The 21,514-nt window shown below is 35.0% G+C and overlaps 1 long non-coding RNA gene across 2 annotated transcripts in view; it reads right to left on the reverse strand.

The window, feature by feature from the left end:
- LOC145665714 (uncharacterized) overlaps nucleotides 1–21,514 on the reverse strand; it is a 147,428-nt gene that overhangs the window by 14,519 nt on the left and 111,395 nt on the right. For both annotated transcript variants that reach the window (XR_014127618.1, XR_014127617.1), the window contains 2 exons: nucleotides 14,703–14,830; nucleotides 3,147–3,214 (listed from right to left, as the gene is read on the reverse strand). This is a non-coding gene — a long non-coding RNA (uncharacterized LOC145665714). The remainder of the gene's footprint in view (nucleotides 1–3,146; nucleotides 3,215–14,702; nucleotides 14,831–21,514) is intronic.

Genomic DNA, 21,514 nt, shown 5'->3' on the forward strand with positions numbered 1-21,514 from the left:
TTATTATTATTATTATTATTATTATTATTATTATTATTATTATTGATGTTATCTAAAATATCAGTAATACGAACTTCTACCTCGATTTTAAAAATTAGAGTCTAATTTTAAATACAAAGTTTCATATTAGATGTCACTCTTTACTGTTTGTGCTGGTTACCATTCTAATTGATATTATGAATTAGATGTTTTTAAAGTACCATACCAGAAAATTGCAGCGAAATAACATTTTCTAAAATTTTTATTCTCTCACAGAGAAACAAATCTCTCATTTCAATTCTAATATGTAATAATAAGTCTTCCTGGATTATTCCAAAAGTCAGCTCTCTACTAAATTTATTCGTACAAACTTCAGATTAACACGCACCAATCCAATGCCTTCATTTAATATTTGAGAAGGTTTCTGGGCCGAAACCTTAAACTATATTTAACCTACGATCAGCTAAACACCTTTACGTATTCCATAAAGATTTAAACTGGTGAATTCATTAGAAATTCAGTACGCATTATGCCATTATTCACGAAATAATTTTTGAGTATTATAAACCATGTTTTTTGATAGCTGATGATACATACTATGACCCTGATTTACTTTGCGAGGGCTTTACCATTACCCTGCTTTACAACTACCATGTTTCCTTGAAATAATTCGATGAATATCACCTGGTAAGGTAATATCCATCTTGAACAAGTAACAATCTATAGTAACAATCTTTAGTAACTGGAACCAGCTGGCTGTACTATGCATTATTATAATTATAGAAATGAATAACATTTAATCTCTTTAATGTTATGAACGGTTTCTCAAAACAAAATCGCGTCCAGTCAAGGATTGGCCTCTGTATCTTGGTGTTGAACATTTGGCAGTCCAGCCACCCTGTACTTACGTCCTAACCCAGAATCACGAAATGCATTTGATGAAAATAAAAATAATTTTCCTAATAGATATCAGTCTCAAAATAAAGTTAAAAATCAGTAGCACTGTCAGTGAGTGGGTTTCGACCGTGGGCAGCGATATGCTACAACGCTGATGATAACGCGAATGTATACTGCATTTTGAATTAAAATTTAAGTCACTGTGAGCAGGAACAGCCTGAATATCGCTATTCCATTTCATAAGTATAGTCATAACAAACCACATAGGTATTTCCAATACTCTATAACAATTGTAACATTATTGATTTCATGTTGAAAGTAGTGCGATAGTACAATATAAGTATTTACTACACTTTTCAGAACCCACTTCACTTACCTCAAACGTTGACCGCTGGAAGCAGCACACGCAATATAAACAAACATGGTCGATTCCCGATGGGATCACTCGGTCGAAAAAGTGTAATCACTTTTTTAGGCTAGCCACCCTGAATGAGGTATTCCTGGGTTTTCCTCATTCACACCAGGCAAATGCCGGGGTGGTACCTAACTTATAGGTCCCAGGCCGCTTCCTTCCTCCTCCAATCCTTTCTTCCTTCCCTTTCTCCGGAGTGTGTGCTCGTCGAGGGACGTCCTCCCTCAAAAGTGAAGGACTAAATGGAATTAAATGCCGAAAGCCCAGAAATCTAAATCCTAAAATCCTAAAATCCTAAAAAAAAAAATAAACAAACATGCTGGATCGTCTAACTGTTTAAGAACGGACATATGTTGCGATTTAACTTATTATTATGTTTTCCTATTTAACGAAGGACATGTACACTCCTGTCGAAAATTATTGTCACATGTCTATAAATATGTTGTTGTAGGAATATAATTTGATAACGAATTTGCCCGGTATTTCTTATAATGTTAGTATCTATACAATCGGCAAAGACATGTATGTGAAAAATTTCGTGTCAAAAGAATAGTAAACAAGAACAATAAAACTAAAATAAAATTTTCTTGTCCATTTAGCAACATTTTGTTTTACTCTGTCCAGTTTTCGTATTTATAATTTTTTCCTATGAAATTTACCACAAATATATATTTCCCGTTATACACGTAGTATCAGTATTAAAAGTACCCTGCAAAATCTTACAAGAAGATAGTTATAGATATGCGACAATCATTTTGGACATGCGTGTACATGCTTTTCTAATAAACAAGAATCAATATTGCACAATTTATAACACTTTTTAGTACATAGTTATTTTTCAGCAACCGTATATCAAGGACATCTCTGGATTAATAGGCTACGAGAAGGTAATGTTTTCTTTTCTTTCAAGTGAACTGGAATTTTTATTGATTTCTTCTCCCACCTCTATTAAATGTTGTTTGCTTTGCCGATACTCATTTGCATTATGTCGTTGTTAATAATACTTCAATAAAATTTGACTAATGAATACTGTATTAATTATGATAAAAATAATTTTCACAAAGTTCGGACATTGAAATACCAGGTACAATATTGAAGAAGAAACCGGTTTACTGGAACTATTAATATTACATCTTATAATAGAAAAAAATATTTCGTACTAACAAAATGTATTTGTCCCTTTGATATTCTCCCGTTATAGATTGATGTGAGTGGTTAGCAAGGGTAACAACGGTGCTTCAAATCCAATTTTAAAGTTGTAAACTATGCCTTAGGAATACGGTTATTAATTCTATAATACTGGAGATAACATTTCAATTAATTTTATAATATTGTCAAATTGTATAAAAGTAATTGCGTTAAAATAAATATCGAGTTCCAGATTTAAATGCAATCAGAAAAACCACTTAATTAATATGTCTCAAATAATGTAAAATGAAATGCATCTCACATTTTTTAAGTTGTACATCGAATAGGTAGGCCTATATATATCATAATAAAATATCAATCATTATACGGCTGTGGATTCGATTCCCGGTGGGGGCACTCGGTAGAAGAAGTGTAAAACGCTTTTTCAGGTCAGCCACCCTGAATGAGGTCTTCTTGGGTTTTCCTCATTCACACCAGACAAATGCCGAACTTATAGGTCCCAGGGCGTTTCTTTCCTTTCCCTGGATAGTGTGCTGGGCGAGGGACGTCATCCCTCAAAACGTGATGGGCTAAATGGCCTTAGACGCCAAGAGCCCAGAAATCTAAAGTTCAAAAATCCTAAATCAATCATTATCTTGGCAATAAATTTAAAAAGAAACAAAGCAAAATAATTTGCTCCTGACTCTGTGGTAAGTATAAAATTACTTACTTTGTGAAATATTAAGCTTCCACCAGACGCAACACCTTCTTTGCTTCCAAATCTTTCGTTGTGAGTATCTGAAAAATATCATATTTAGAAATTTCCAAAATATATAGTGATGCTTGTACGCGTATTATAAAAATGTGTAAACATACTATAGAGAATTTAAATATAGAGTAGTGAATGAAATATTCGTACTAAATATATTCACATCTTCAGTTACAAATTTGAATGTTTTATGTTTCTTGATACAAGAGGTTTGAAGATATGTCTGAGATGAGTGAAAGTGTAAAACTTTTCTTATATCTTTTCAGAAACAGCAAAGAGTCGGTAGTGCGTCTGAATTATTGCCCCTCTGCGTAACCGATGAGAATGAATTTTGTGATTGTCTTCTGATCATCGATGAATATTGGCTACTTCAACATCACTCGCAGACTAAAGTTATGAATAAACAATTGAAACATTACACCCATCCATAAACGCATGTGCGCAGCGTTCTATCAAGAGGGTAATGTTTTCAGTTTTGTGGGAGTAATCCGCACTGATCATAAGATCAAAGCGCGACTAGGCTCTATTACAGGGGTTTGCTCATATAAACATCGTGATGCGATGAAGGTAAAGCATGGTGACATATCCAATAAAGTATCAGTTTGTTTCGTTTACAATGACATCACTCTTCTTCTTTCCAAATGTTCAGATTTCAATGAAAAGTAGGCATTTTATTCGGATGCTTACGACATTTACACTACCAAGCAATGGTTTTTCTAGTCAATGTGACACTTTCACCTAATAATGACTGTGAAATTTGAAAGACAACTTCAAAAGTAAGTTTGTGTAACTTTACACGATGACCGTGTGGAAAAGGGCAAATAATGTATCAAACTCCCAATTTCAGTCTTTTAATGTGAAGGCAAAAACTTATTGATAATTTTTCGAATATGTGCAAATATTGATTTCTACAGGGTGTCCAATATACAATGCAACCCTGAGTTTGGGATAGTATAACTTTTGAACCTGAAGTGATACACGAATAATGGTTATACCAAAATGAACCCTTGTTCATTCATATATTTTAAAATTAGAGAGCAACGATTGAAGTACGGTAGGAACCGCACAGTGTTGCCAGTTGCAACCGAAGGTGTAAATCATCTTTTTTTTTTTTTTTTTGCAAAACATGTAAATAGACTCATAACTCATTCGTATGGTGTTCTGTTGTTAATTTTCAGTTTGTTTAGTTGGAGTGGCTTGGAAACTATGGAGCAGAAAAAAGAATTTTTCATATCAACCAATAACTAATCGGATGAGGCCTCTGTAAGGGGAACTAGGGAAATCGCAGTTTTCATAAATTAATACTCTGAATTGGCAACTTTGTTGATGTTTCAGTGCATCAAAAGGTGTGTTAAGGATCTGTCTACATTATGCAATTCCTATAAACAACGAAAAAGAAACTTTGAAATTATCATGATAAAACATTTACTTACATGCACCCGGTAACACTGCTACTATCAGAAATGAGTTACCAGATCTACAGCGGATGCTGGGAGTGTCCCCTGTTTTGATTTAAACACTGGTTCACACGTTTCCTCAGGTTGGCAGTAGCTTCACGAAGATTAGAAGTGTTAATGTTCTCAATGGCACTTACTATTATTATTATTATTATTATTATTAGCATCTATTGGTCGCTTAACTAGGCTAAATTGAGAAAAAATAATAATATGCTCCGTTATTCAGTCACTTTTTAAAATTACTAAAGCGCTCTTTGATATTCGTCATTTTCGATGAGTTTTATATATCCCCTCCCTTTCCCATGTTGCGGAGCACGGCATCTTCAGTGTCATTGTCCATCTCAGCCATCCAGAAAACTATGAATTAGACAATGATATTGGTTATTTTGATCTCCATGTTGCGGGCTGAATTTCGATTTAAACGGTATTAGATGTGTCACTGTTCATCTCAGCGATTCAAAAAATTATAGATTCGATACTAATATCGGTCATTTTTCGTTCTCCTTTAAATGTTGCTATCCTTCACCCTTCCTTTAGTTACACCATCGAAATGATATGAAGAAAACCATCTCGGGTTCGAATTTGATATAGGTTGAAAATTTTATCGAGATTAATACGGTGCTTCAAGATATTAATTTTTATTTATGATTTTGGGGCCGCGGCGGCACGGTGTGAGAGCGTTAAACTCTGGTGCTTGGAGTCCCGGGTTCGATCCCAGTCCCCGCCAAGTAAACTTTGTGGTGGACAAACACCGTGTGCGTGGGTTTTCTTGGGGTTCTCCCGTTTTCTCCCACTTTCTTCATTCCACCATTTCATTCGTTACTCATTATCACTGTCTCCTTTAACCTAACCGTAAACGTGGGACGTAAAACTCAAAGATTTCATTTCATTTTTTATTTATGTTTATATACATCCTTTTCACATTCCCCTTCTCTAAGTTCTAGCATCAAAGTGAAATAATAAAAACCATATCAGACTCGAACCTCATCTATATTAAAAATGTGATCGAGATAGGTCGCGTGGTTCAAGAGTTTTTAAGTTCTATTTATTTTTATATATATTTCCCCTCCCCTCCACTTTCCTAAGTTTTACCGTCAAAGTGATATGATGAAAACCACTCCAGGCTCGAACTTCATCCATATTGAAGAATTGATGCAGATCTGTCCGATGGTTTAAGACTTATTAACTCATTAACAGAGTCACTTCTATTTTTGTTTACATTGATTTTTGTGTATCTCCCCGTCCTCCCCCTTCTGCACATTCCACCATCAAAGTGAAATGATTGAAAGCATTCCATACACAAACGTAATCTATGTTGAAAATTTAATCCAGATTGATCGTTTGATCCAAGACATATTAATTTTTTTATATATATATATTTTTTCCAGCCTCCCCCTCCCCTATGTAACACCATCAAAACGTATAGATAAAAGTACTCCCAGGTCCGAACATTATCAATGTTGAATATTTGATCGAGATCGGTCGGGTGGTCCAAGAGACCATAAATCACAATCACTTTCAATTTTATAATAAAGGTTATTATTATTATTCGCGTTCTTTTGAATTTGCACGGCGAAAATAACTGCATAATATGTTTTATTTCTGCATTTTTTCCTGGATGGAATGTGGTTTTCTTTATTTCTGGGTGTAACAGACTAATTTCTGATAAAACAATGAAAAACTGAATATTCAGTATTCTGGCTGATCTAAGCCAACTTTGTACTACACCTTTCTCTCATTACAAAAAGAAGAAAGAAAATTTAATCAATCCTAGCTGGTGTGGCCAATTTTGTAAGGTTCTTGCCCAGGAATGAGGAAAAAATCCCGAAATAAATCTAAATCCTGAATTGCATTGAAAAAAATATCAACGTATTTTAAAGATTCAGTAGCTTGGCTAACTTAACCCTATTTTGTATATTAAGTACTGATTTCTAATTTACACGCACAACGGAATTTTAAAAGCAATAGCAGATTCTTGCTCAAGCGGTAGACCAATAATGAGACTTTAGTCAGTGTGCCATCTAGCACATGTTCGACACAAACTTACAATGTACGTTACTATTAGCAGATAATCTAGATATTCAATTTGAATTTCTGGAATGGAATCATAGATTCAAAATTGAAATTATTATTTATTGGTTCAGTTAAAAAAAAACAAATTACAAATCAAAAAGATTGTTATAAAGCTTTTGAATTATCGTTTCAAAATAAATTTGATTTTAAATATCTTAACTTTGCACTGTTTCAGTTTTACCTTTGGTCATTACATAGATTCCAATAAATACATTATTATTGTAACAAGATTTACATATTCATAGTTTCCCGGTACAAAGAAGAAAAGGTGATCATATAAATGATTCATTACTAATCGTTTCTTTGGCAGGTCAAACAGGTCAATATAGGTTACTACTTTTTAATGAAACAATACTCATCAAAGTGCGATGTTTGTCTACTAATACTTCCTATAATTATACATTGATCCATTTATCCTTCATTTAAGACTCAGCAACGTACAAGAATAGATTAAAGGAAAAATGATGAAGAAAATGTTCCGTGCACTTCCGTCACATATTACATATGTGCCCATATTCATATACTACATTATTATTCCACTTTGGGAATCATTTCATAAATTTACATATATCTGTAGCATTTTAACAAAAGAGACACTGACCAAAGCTTAAAACTTTACTTTATTTTAAATTATAATTTGTAACTGTTTCGGATATCTAGCATATCCTTCTTCAGACACGATCGAAATTAATGAAAATAATTTAAAATAAAGTAAAGTTTTAAGCTTTGGTCAGTGTCTCTTTTGTTAAAACAATTAATCCAAAGCCATGAATAGTCTTACTATCTGTAGCATATTCTAAATTGGCTTATATGCCATGGAATCACATTTTACAACATACAACATCATGGATGATCAGTATAAATGAGCATGCAATATATACAAATGAATATGAATAAAAAAAAAAGAAAATCTACAATGTTTAACACTTTCCTGATTATACTATAAACATAATATTTTATTTCATGGATCAATACATCGCACTAATTAAAGGAAAAGCGACAAGTTGACCGCAGCTGATTTAACCTAACCTTTCAAGTTACATAAGGACATCAAGTCATTAAAAATCTGTACCGGAAACTAACGGAATTATAAAAGCATATGGATACTAAAATTTTATATTAATATTAACAGAAGTATCACGATGATTCTGTGAGATGCGAAGAATTTTACTGTTATCATGGTAATACAAACACATAATAGACTTTACGTAGAAAATTTAGAATGATTTGATATGATGTCAAAAATCATTTGTAATTGATATTAGTTATATGTGAATATAGTGTGCAGTTATAGAATAACCTCGCCATCTCGACTTGTATTAATAAGAAAGAAAACATTTCAATAATTAACATCAATAACTAACACGCAAAAACAAATCAAACGCATATTTGAACTCATCGCATGACTACAACAAACTGGGGCCACTTAAACAGCACACCGGAAACAACAACAACAATGTAAGGTACCGTAAAAGGGTACGATCATCCGACTGACACTATGTTCCGTTTGAGCTCTAGCGTGTTCATTCTATCTGTGCAAATTACAACGTTATATCCGCAAGAGATTAAAGTGATTTTGGATGTTCAGAACGGATAAATCTTCGGAAAAGACTAGAAAATGACAACCTCTTTGATTATTTGAAAACAAAATTTTATTTATACTAATTCGACACAAATTTGTTTCAATCTTATAATTCAATGTGATTTATTCACGTTGAAATTTGAAACATGCAAGGTCTGCTACATCTATAAGGAACATCCAAATATCCATTTGAACATTTGTAACTTTTCATTACGATACGGTTTGGACCTTTAATATAGGATATTTCTGATAAAAAATTACCAGTAAAATAGCACTCATTCAATTTTATCTTTCTTTCTTTCGCCCTTTTCCTTTTCGTTTTTTCTTTTTTCGTTCACATTGCATTGGCAGTTTGAAATGGAAGATATTACCTACGCTACCTACTGGGTTTATTATAATGTAGTTTGCATCAGTACGTCCAATGAACACTACCGAATTTACAAACGAAACACGCGGAAACAAAGCATGTGTTAAACTGTTGACAGTATCTCAGATGTGTCTGTGAGATCTACAGTTCTACTGGAAATTGAGTATGCTATCCTTTTTGAAAGTGACAATGTATGTTTCAAGCATCCTCTATATATTCGAAGAGTTCTGAAAACCAACGTTATTTCTATATTACTGTTGGATTTCTGGTAACGTAACTTTATAATGTTGGGTTCTTTTCTTACTAAGTTTAAAATTCCACATTTTTATCTGTTCTCTCTTTTCTTTTAGTTCTTCTCTCGCCTTCTCTCTCTCTGCCTCATTTCTGAACCTCTGTGTAATAGACATCTATCCGGTTTCTATTTTTCATTGTGTGTGTTTCAGTTTCTCCGTAAATTAACTTATGAATCTTATTTCGTCTCGGTTTTGTTATTTCATTTTATCGATACTAATACATGTGTAGTTTGAAATTAGAATTGCGAGGGGGTCCCTTTACCAGACACGATTATGGGATAAGAAGGTATATATTGAGTTGCCTACTTGCATGGCGTTAGCTGTTTTTTTTTTTTTTTTTTTTTTTTAAGATGCAGAGTGTACTAGGGTCACTATGAAAGTTTTGAGATGTAAAATAACTTACATACTTAAAATCAATTTTACACTTACATTTTCTCAAAGTATTCACCATTACACTGTACACATTTTTGCATCCCCGAAATCCACTTTTGGAAGCAGTGTTGCCAGTCTTTTTCTTCAAGTGTTGAAGTTCATTCTCGTAAGCCACTACAGCTTCTTCAGGGCTGCAAAATCTCTTCCCACGCATGCGATCTTTGATCCTGGGGAACAGAAAATAATCACACGGGGCCAGGTGAGGGCTATACGGCGGATGAATCATAAGTTTGACCTCCGTAGATTTTAAAAACTGAATTGTGATGTTGGCCGTCTGTGCGGACGCGTTGTCATGATGAAGCAGGATCCCACGGAATCCAGTTCTTGGACGCCGTTTCCGAAGCTTCTGGAACACTTTTGTTAGGCAAACAGTGGTGTATCACTGAGCAGTGACAGTCCTTTGTTCTCCAAGTGGAACAGTTGCAACATAGCCAGATTTGGAGAAGAAAGTTGCGACCATTTTTTCCTCACACTTCGCGGTCGCTTCACTTTCGTGGGTGGATTTTTGTCTGGAAAGATCCAAACTGTAGACTGGCGTTTATTTTCAGGGTCAAATTGATAGATCCAAGTCTCATCACCAGTATCAATGTCAGAGACGCGTCAAGAATTGCCTCCATCGAATCTTGCATGCATTTCTTCACACCATTCCACACGCATGCGCTTCTGCTGTTCAGTCAAAGTGTGAGGCACCCAACGAGACGAAACCTTCCTGAGCCAAGATGATCATGAAGAATTTTTGTTACTGCTGACGATCCAATGTTCACTGTAGATTCAATGTCTTCGAAAGTTGTTCGACGATTTTCTCGAATCATTTGTTCCACAGAGGCAATGTTTTCATCTGATACAGCTGTTGTCGGACGTCCAACTCTCTCTTCATCTTTAAGGATGTCCGGCCTCTTCTGATTTTCACCAAACCACCGAAAAATTGTAGCACGGGAAGGAGCAAGGTCCCCAAATGCCCTCTGCAAACAGTCAAGGCTTTGTGTCTCGTTCAAACCACTGTTGAAATCGTAAAGGATCATTACCCGAAAATGTTCCCTTTCGAGCTCCATTCTAGACAGCCGAATACTGCTCACATTAACAAACAAGTGAAGGCGATACGGCCACGCCGATAAGCGAGGCGATTTGAAACTTGGTTCGCTTCTTCGCCCTGGATACCATTACCGAACGCAATTGTTGGAATTCAAATACTATGCCACAACAATGCGTATCTCAAAACTTTCGTAGTGACCCTCGTACCAGAAGCATGTTATACTTTTGAATGATAATTGACACGAGACATTTTAAGAAAGAGGTTCTGCTGAAGCTGAAGAGACTGTTTAGAGAAGAACCTAATCCAACAATGTTCTGTTCAAAGTAAAGAGGTACCCTGAAATAGAAAAAAAACTACTTTTAACCATAAGATAGTCTACTCACCTTGTCTTTTTGGCTACATTTTGTTTCCAGTTTTTCATGCGTCTCGTACGTTCTCTAGACAATCTTGGTGTTGTCTGATAACAAAGTTATGATCATCGCTGCCTAGAGTATCGTTTTCTTTCGATTTTGCGTGCATTTGTCTAGTAATCATTAAAGAAAAGCAAGTAAGCACATAAAAGTTTTACGAATAGTTAGGTTAAGACGTATTGAGTCTCCATTTTCAGTCCAGGGTGCGCGGTGGCTCAGTAGTAGAGCGTTCACCTCCGGTGCTTGGAGTTCCTGGTTCGATCCCAGCTCGTGCCGTGTGGACTTTGTGGTGGACAAACACCGTGCTCGTGTGTTTTCTCGGGGTTCTCCCGTTTCCTACCAGTTTCTTCATTCCACCATTTCATTCATTTCTCATCATCACCGTCTCCTTTAGCCTAACCGGCGTATCCGTGGGACGTAAAATTAAAGATTTCGTTTTCGTTTCTTTTCAATTTTCAGTCCAAAAATAAAACAATAATGAAACCACACACTTCAAGTTCTACCAAATAAAATTTCGAATGATTTACGAAGAGTTGCAATAAATATTCAGATTACAAAACTAATCCTATATAAAATTGTTTGAAATATGGAATTAATCGGGTTTGATTCTGCTTTTCTCATGAAGTTATTTGCAGGTTTGGGATTTAACAGTTTATGAAACTGAATATGGTAGAGAGATTTAACTGGTTTTGCACCTGTTGCCATGATGGATTTAACAAGTTTTGGTAATTAGCACATATTTCAATCTCAATTTTTAACTAGTTAAAATGGCTTTTTCTACTGAATACTATTTGGAAATAAGTAATTTTTCCACAGCAGCCACTATCTCATTTTTTTTTAAAGTGAATTTAACGGGTTTTGCCATTGGCCCACTCATATATCATATATATATCGACACGTTCTCCAACGATCCAAACGATTTATGGTATGGATACCAAATCTTAAGAATAGATTTCATCTCAGCTTGAGTCTTCTATTAAAGTAAGAACTAGTACAACTTTCGGTTTCAATATTGATTCCTAAATATTAAAAATCGTAAGAGATAATGAGAAATCGTTTTTGATGTGAATTCAGCTTCCGATAAACAGGTTGCATGTCTCACACTATCACTCTGTTCCTGCCGTAAGTTATAGATATATTTCCGGTTTCAATATTGAATCTGCATAATTTGGAAATCTAGAGTAATTTAACAATGTAAAAAGCAACTCACATGTAAGAGAACAAGGTATAAATGTTTTCATAACTTTGCTTACTGCACCGAACACCAGTAAACCTCAGCCAAGACGGACACCCAACTGAATAAGGGGTTCAGCCGGGTAGTTAGTAGACAACGTTCGCTTCATCGTATGGACTTCAGAAGACCCACGAGGTTACTACTTGTCATTATATGTCACTACGGTTAATGTTTTACACTGGCAACAGAATGCCGTGACTGGACCATAAAAACGAGTAGCATGGTGCGATGCAGAATTTGCAAAAACCATGTTTAAAAAAAATAACAATAGACCCGTTTATTGTTTAAATCCGGTATTTTTTGGGTTTAAACCAGGTTTTTGTTTAAAAAAATTGCTTTATGTATTTATATCACATATGGAGAGAAATAAGTTTGTTTCATCTTGGTGTTATTATGCAACAACCGGGTTATGCTGGAAGATGTCACATAAGCTTAAATGGAATCAAACCGCTTCTCGGCTTACATCCGAGAGAATTGTCCTCCATTTGAACTCGAAACCGGGACTAATTGACCACAAATGCGATATGTCTGCCGATTCACTAATGAAGGACTCCTGGTAAAAATACGTTGTGCTGATCTTTAGGTACTTGTTAATGTAACTGTCAAGAGTCATTTTCAGAAGGACAAAAAGATAACCAGTTGCACAAGTGAAACCATTATACAGAATTACATATGGACAATTTCAAAATGCTGCAGAATACAGATGTACTAATTTAGTTCAAGTTAGTTCATTACGACTTTTATTAGTCCAAGTTAAAGAAATACATAGATAAGAAGAAATAGACTTAATTTGCATATGAGTAAGAAAAGTGAATAAAGATACGAATTATTTGAGTCCACTTTGGCTTTGACCCATTTATACATAAAAAAAAATACCAAAGATACTTCTGATTTCAATAAATGCCTCTCATGGGATTTGTATGAACCCTCCCCCCCAAAAAAACTACAGCATTTCGATGTATTTTATCAATAGTAAACATTATTAAAACGAAACAATATTTAGAGTTTTTCTTTGATTAAAATTTGATAACAGTAATAACAAACTATGAAAAAAATTACAAAAGAAGCATTCGTAAACTTATAAAAAAAAATACAAAAGTTGCTTTTGTAGTATAATCTTTTTGAGTAATGAATGGGAAATTTAGGTCTGAATATAATACGAATAATATACGGGAGTGAAACATGATAACCCATAAATGTGTGTTCATCAAGATTTTACGAACACTTACACTTTTACGAACATTTTCCGTGGTGCGATGAGTCTCAATGTCAATCTCTTCACGCCGATAATGATCTCTAATTTGGTGCCAGCCCAACGAAATCATGCAGTTGGAATTGTACAAGATAACGGAGAGCATGTTGATTTATAGAGTGTTTTTCTGTAAGCAATGCTTTGGACCTTTGGTACCTATTATTCACCCGTATTGTATCGAAGTAGGAAGATCACCAGAGTCAAATATATATTTATTTTTGTCATACGAGTGGAAATGGATTGTACCAGCAGGACAACCACCCTCGTAACAGATCCCGGTTGGCCACCATCTGTTTGGAGGAGCATTCAACTTCTTCCTGCTGAAACAACCACCGAGAAGCCCGGATTTCAATCTCATTGTGCATCTCAGAGATTTACGCTATGGACATTCCCGGTAGTATGTAAAACGAGTGGAAATTCAACTCAAAAGTTGTAGTTTCAAAAGTAATAATAAGAAATGAATAATACTTATCTTCTTTCTTTGTCAGTAACACATTGAGATGTTTGAATTATGGAATTATCCAAAGAGCAACTTGTCAGCGGAGCGATTTGTCACAAATCGCTCATTTCGATCACAGTTGTCCATTGTTAAGTTATGTGCAAATTCAGAGATCTTTTGACAGATCTAGCTCGAAATAGTTACAAATTTCATACGAATTGTATTTACAATAGAATCACAATATGATCCCCTATAATGCATTAACAGTTTCAAAAAAGCGTTGAAACTGGAATGAAATCGTCTGAAAGGTCAGCAAAGCCTACAATAAAATACCTTTTGCACCTAGATAAGAAGAAACACACAAACTATATTTTCTTTAACATACCGATTAGCAGTACCATTTGACAATATCAGATATTTGGAAACAAACTGCAAACTAAAATTTACTTTTGAACGGCACTCACCTTTAAACAAAATTAATAACAGGTGTAACTTTTTGTGTTTCTCTCATCTCAAATATAGTCACTATACACCCTGTGGGGGCATTAATATTCACAAATAACTGTACAATTATCAAAACATTTTTCCGAAAGCAAATAGTCCTATTACAAATTAGTTATGGGAAAACTAATTTGTATTTCTCAGTTCTTCACATAGTAGGGAATATTTTCTTTTTCGAAAAATATCCCTCCAGTTTTATCTCCACGATTTTTTATAGTCCACCATTTTAGGCAAAACGAGGATTAGGCCAAACGAGTATTCTTATTTCGCCTAAAATGGCGGACATAAAGCTTATCTTTTATCTGTCATAAAAGTGTCAGATAATTAGTTAGGCGAAACGAGTATTAGGCCAAACGATGCAAGATCGTTGGACTCGACACTAAAACGTTTTTATTTTAAGTTATTTTTTTCATATTTAAAGGAAAACATTAATTAATTATTTACCTTAATACCCATCGACACTCCTTGGATAAGTCATAAGTAAGGTCTGACATAAAGGCAATACCAACTGATCCGGTTAGATGATTGGAAGAATCCAGTTAGAGATATCAAGTATTCAGTTCCTCTGCAATCTTAAAAAGAAAAAAAAAAAAAACTCACAGCATATGAGCAAATTATTTTACTTTTTGCTTCTACTAATAAAGTTGTTTAACACTACGATAAAATTGTTTATATTACTACTTGGTGATGAAAACATTATACGGTCAATCCATGCAAAGTAATCGAGGAAAAAGAAAAAAATTACCGCTCGACCTTTTTAAAAAAATCTATTTTTTTCATGAATGTTTAACCTATATCAGGGTACTTCAAATCACAACTAATTATTTTTTACAACAACCCACGGCGACACAACGGCTGCCACCATATTCTTAATGTAGTTCGGGGTCTCAAGTTAATACACGAAAATTTACAGACCTGTAGCTGCTCCCAAAGGCCTGAAAAAATCGTAAAGTTGGGGAATTATGCCAATTTGGCATATTTCACTGTTCAATATCTCCAATGGGCCTGGATGAAAAAAATCTGAAATTTTGAGAATAGTTAGTCCTTTAGTATACAATAACACACAACAAAATTCGTTATGTGTTTTTGAGCAGAAGGGGTTCAAAGTATTAGGTAATGATATATTCTAGGAGGTGTTTTGTTCATAAATTCAACTGGAAATTTGTTGTTGTAAAGTAAAATAAAGTAGAATGAATGGTTAGTCCGAAGTCAGTGTTCATAGCAAGTAAGTGTTCACTGACTTGGAAATGTATATCAAACGAAAAGACAATTGTCTCCGGCATGAGTTGACAGTTAAAACAAAAATTAACATGATTGAATATCAGTCATGTAGCAAGCAGCAAGGGCAAGGAGTACTTATGGACTTCTTTTTTTGTTGTTAAGTGTGCATTTTGACTTTCCTCGCCTTCTGTTGAGAGTGGCTTCTTCACCAGTACTACTGTGGGTGTGTTAAAGCAGTGTTATAACTAGAGGAAAGAAACGAGCTTGAGAGCCTTGACTGGACTTACCATTCATTCTGCTTTATTTTACTTCAAAACAACAAATTCCCAGTTGAATTTATGAACAAAACACCTCTTAGAATATGACGTTATTACTTAATACTTTGAACCCCTTCTGCTCAAAAGCACGAAACCAACTTTCTTGTGTGTTATGGTATACTAAAGGACGAACTATTCCCAAAATTTCAGATTTTTTCATCCAGGCCCATTGGAGATATTGAACAGTGAAATATGCCAAATTGGCGTAATTACCCAACTTTATGATTTTTCAGGCCTACAGGTCTGTAAATTTTTGTGTATTAACTTGAGACCCCGAACTACATGCACACACTATTCAGACCTCTACATCAAGTGTCTCCTCTTCCCAAACATGTATTCAATGTCCAAGGATGTTGCTACTGAAGGCCCAGATCACCCCTTTCAAGTGGTTTTAGGCAAAATTGTTAAAAGATCAAAGTTTTAGCTCTGCATGAGTTGGAGACATCCAGCATTTTTCAATTTGTTAGGACAAATACATGCTGAGATATTCAAAACAGCATAAACGCCTAAAATCGAAAAAAAATTGGCGCCAGCCCCTGTGTCGCCATGGGATGTTGTAAAAATATAATTAATTGTGGTTTTGAAGTACCCTGACAAAGGATAAACATTCATGAAAGAATTAGATTTTTTGGATATGGTCGAACGGCTCATGCTTGATCACTTAGAATGGATTGACTCTATAGGAGTTATTATAAATTGTAATAAAATAATATTAATTATAAGTTTCTAAATGCTCAAGCATTACTAATATTTGAAAAACTACAAATTTTGAAACTAGCATTAATTTATTTTTATTATTCTACAGTTGTAATTGAAACTGAAGTATAACAGTCAAGTGTTTTAACGAAGCTGTGCTCTTGTGGCATTACAACAAATTTAATTCGGAAAGAAGCTATTTATTTCAAATTGTTTAAGTTTTGTGTTTCTTGAAATGCCGAAGCACAATGTGCTGTTATGCAGAAGGTTGTTTTCTTTATATTGAACGGAATTTGAATAGTATTAACTTTTCCAGGAACCTCATTGTCAGTACCGACGATATTCTCTTCGACCCACAATAATATCGACTGTCGCCCGCCATCGAAGTTTACGGTGGAGAAAATCTCCGGTGGTGCACGGGTAAGAGTATTTAGTTTCCATTTCTCTCTTAAAGTTTCTAAGAGGCCACGGGGGTGCACGCACGCAAATCATAAAGATGTATTTTCGGCAGACCAAAGAGGACTAGCTCAGGAGAGTAATGCTCCCGGAAGTAGGAACGAAAAACGGAGTTCTGATTGGTTGGCGTTATCTATGTCTTGCCACGTTGCCTTCAAATAGCAGAATTCAGACGATTGTTGTTGTCGGCTCTCGTGGCCGAGTGGCCTAGCGCTATATACTAATTACGAAAATCTCTTTTGGCGTGAGTTCAAACCCGGCCCGAGGAAAGTTTTTTTAACATTTTTATAACACTTTTTAAATTAAAATAATACTGAAAAATGTGATTTTCTTACTTTTGTGCAGATAAGTAGTAGTAGTAGTAGGAGCGGATTAGAAGCCCCGCAGGGCTCGTTTTGTTGTCCTTGTACTCCATGATATAAGGCTCGTTTTGTTCCCCTTGTACTAAATGATATAATTTTGTGACCAACTTAAAACAACTGACCAGGATAGTGCGTAAAACAGCTGGCTAGAGTAGCGCGCGAAAAAATGTACTTCCGGGAGTATTACTCTCCCGAGCGGGTCGTGACCAAAGCCACAGAAATCTGTTGCACTTGAATCATGAATTTTTACAGGAATCTCAAGTAGCAGAATGACCTAAGTTTAGATTTCCTGTTCCATTTGCTGATAAGGGCTCAAATGTTCTGACAGCATGACCTGAAATCTGATTTATATAGATTCGTAGCGCATAACTGAGGACGTTTTTTAGTCTTATATATTAGCAACTTTCCCACATAGCTGAATCCCGTTATAACATATGCGGAATTCTATTCTGGCATTGTCGAACAAAGCTGTATCGGCCTTTCGTATCGCTGTCACGATGTATCTGCGCCTGAATGTATAACCAGCAATGAGATATTTCTACGCTTCATCCATCGTGACAACTGTCTGCTATTTGGATCACGACATTTGCTCTTCAGCAGTAGTGGATCTAGGCGAGGGCCGGAGGGAGCCTAGCCCCCTTACTTTTTTCACTGACAACATAATTTAAGCTATTATTCATATATTTTTGAAAGTTTCTAGATACCTATTATAGTCTGGGTACTGGCTGCCCCTCCCCGTTTTTACCTTCTAGATCCGCCACTGGTCTTCAGAGAGTTTTCTGAAATTCGTACTTGTTCTACAGTGTGGCACGGAATATGTGTTATCAATGACGATGCTAGAAAAAGGAGAGCGGGCGGGTGGTGCCCAGAGGCGTACCCTGTCCCCAGAGCCAGATTGATATTTGAACTAGCCCTAGGCAATTGAAAATAACTGGGTATTTTGTACGTCCAGCTGTCCATTGTGAACTGAAATCTTACGGAGGAGGCTAGCACGAGGAGACCCATTATTTACATCATTGAAGCACATTATTGCCACATGTAATTTTATTATATTTCTTTACCTTATTTTTGGAAATGCATGAACATCCAGGTTTTTCCCTTAAATTTCTTAAAGGCCCTCAACAAAGGTGAGCCATTAGCTATACTTTTCTTAAGTTAGACTGAAATCTGACATTGCTTTACGCCCCTGTCTCCACCCCGGACATGTACTTTATTCTAGATGAAGTAATATAAAACTATGCTTTTTGGTACTAAAAAATAGATACCCCTCTGTTTCCTCCCTAATCCTAAACTTTAAGGTGGCATCGTAACTCAATATTTTACGTGAGACTTACGAACGCACCTCAGCCAGAGTGTTTACAAATAGCTGTGTTCATAGTTGAAGTTAGATTTCTTTTTATCATGTTCAGTATAATACAAATAAGCAAGCGAATGGTATTTATTATTACGTACAGTAAAAATGGTAAAGTGGAGATACATGTAGAAGATAAGAAATACACACATTTAAATGTATTATTATTATTATTATTATTATTATTATTATTATTATTATTATTATTATTATTATTATTATTATTATTATTATTATTATTATTATCTAAAATATCAGTGATACGAACTTCCACGTTGATTTTAAAAATTAGAGTCTAATTTTAAATACAATATTTCATATTAGATGTCACTCTTTTGCGCTTGGGCTGGTTACCATTCTAATTGATACTATGAATTAGATGTTTTTAAAGTACCATACCAGAAAATTGCAGTGAAATAACTTTTTCTAAAATTTTCATCCTCTCAGAGAGAAACAAAGCTCTAATTTCAATTGTCATATCCAATAATAAGTCTTTCTGCATTATTCCAAAAGTCAATTCTCTACTAAAATTATTCGTACAATCTTTAACACAACGCACCCATCTGATGAAACTAATAAATTTTTGAGAAGGTTTCCGTCCCCGAAAACTTAAATTATATTTAACCTACAATCGGCTCAAAACCTTTACTTATTCCATACGGATTTACACTGGTGAATCCATTAGAAATACAGTACGCATTATCGCATTATTCATGAAATAAATTCTGAGTACTATAAACAATGGTTTTTGATAGGAGATGATGCATACTATAATCCTGATTTACTTTAGGAGAGCTTTACAATTACCACGGCTTTACAACTACCATGTTTTCTTGAAATAATTCGATGAAAATCATTTTAAAAGGTAATATCCATCTTGAAGAGGTAACAGTTTTTATTAAGTGCAACAAGCTGGCTGTACCATGCATTACTATAATTATAAAAATAAATAACATATATTTAATCTCTTTAATGTTATGAACGGTTTCTCAAAACAAAATCGCGTCCAGTCAAGCATTGGCCTCTTTATCTTGTTAGTGCTGAAAATTTGGCAGTCAAGCTACCCTGTACTTACGCCCTTACCCAGAATCACGAAATAAATTTGATGAAAATAAAAATATTTTTCCTAATTGGTATCAGTCTCGAAATAAAGTTAAAAACAACTAGCACTGTCAGTGAGTGGTTTTCGACCGTGGGCAGCGATATGCTAGAACGCTGATGATAACACTCGTATATAGAGCATTTTGAATTAAATTTTAAGTCACTGTGAGCAGGAAAATCCTGAAAATCGCTATTCCATTTCATAAGAGTACTCATAACAAACCACATGGGTAGGTATTTCCAATACTCTATAACAATTGTAACATTACTGATTTCATGTTGAAAGTACTGCGATAGTACAGTATAAGTATTTACTAAACTTCTCAGAACCCACTTCACTTACCTCAAACGTTGACCGCTGAAAGCAGCACACGCAATATAAACAAACGTTCGATTCCCGGTGTGGGCACTCGGTCGAAAAAGAGTAAAACGCTTTTTCAGGCCAGCCACCCTGAATCAGGTTTTCCTCATTCACACCAGGCAAATGCCGGGGTGGTACCTAACTTATAGGTCCCAGGCCGTTTCCTTCCTCCCCCAATCTTTTCTTCCTAACTTTTCCCAGGATTGTCTGCTCGCCAAGGGACGTCATCCCTCAAAGGTGAACGGCTAAATGACCTTAGATACCGAAAGCCCAGAAATCTAAATCCTAAAATCCTAAAAAACAAACAAACATGGTGGATCGTCTATCTGTTTATGAACGATTCAAATCGCCGCGCTGGACCTCATAAACGGTCTGCAAGGAGTATAGATCTCAGTAGGTGTTACCATTTCTTCTGGCGCTATACTAAGAAGGAGGTGTACTACCATGAGCAAAATAAATGACGCGTCTCTTTATTTTGAAGTTTTTTGAAAATATCTCCGTTTTCTTTATATGTTCGAAATTTCGGAAGGTTTCCCCAGCAGGACAGGTTAATAACAAACCCGTTTTTAATATTTGTGTTAGATATTAGCTTAAAATAAAGAAATTAGAAGCAAAAAACATTAAATCGACAGAAATCTCGAGAATTGCCAACTCTGCTAAAGTGGGAAATTTTCAAGAACACGAGGGAATTCTGCATTTCAACACGAAGCAGCGACATCTATGTCATTGAGAGAAATGTGGATTAAATCTACAAACTAAACTTTTAACGAATATTTCTAGTATGTCTTATTATATGCATCATCTGCAAACTCCAAATATATGAATATATGCTAAGTATTAACATAAAGATAGAGCAAATAGTGGAAATTATCTATGTAAAAGGACGAATTGGTAGGACGATCGTAATGAAATATCGTCTTTACCGGAACAGGCTCAGTTCACGTAAAAAAATAAATAGCTCAGTTAGTTAAAGCAATGAGTCTGTATGCTGAAGGTAGCGGGTTCGATCCCATGGAAATGCCGTTGTCATTTTTATCTCTACACTACGGTTATTTTATTTATTTATTTATGTGGGAAAGAATTAAATTGTAACGTATGTGTAAAACTCATGACGATACCAAAAAAAGAAAAAATGCTGTTGTCGCACTTGCATTAGCGTCCCTAATTTTGTTTGCAAACAGTTTCGTAATTATTTCCCCTGTGCTCACTGCTCACCATATGCTCGCTGGCGCATAACGAATGTTTCCCAGTAAATGTTAATTCTAATTTGGAGAATTTTATAAAGTTTCACAATATTTCTCACTAGATACTCTTCTATCTACGTGTTTGGATATTTTGATAACAGATGTCCCTATTAAATGTTTAATTTTCCCTAGATGTTTAATTACGGA

This window comes from Thermobia domestica, chromosome 12, assembly GCF_964235325.1.
Source record: "Thermobia domestica chromosome 12, izTheDome1.hap1.1, whole genome shotgun sequence".
Lineage (NCBI taxonomy): Eukaryota > Metazoa > Arthropoda > Insecta > Zygentoma > Lepismatidae > Thermobia > Thermobia domestica.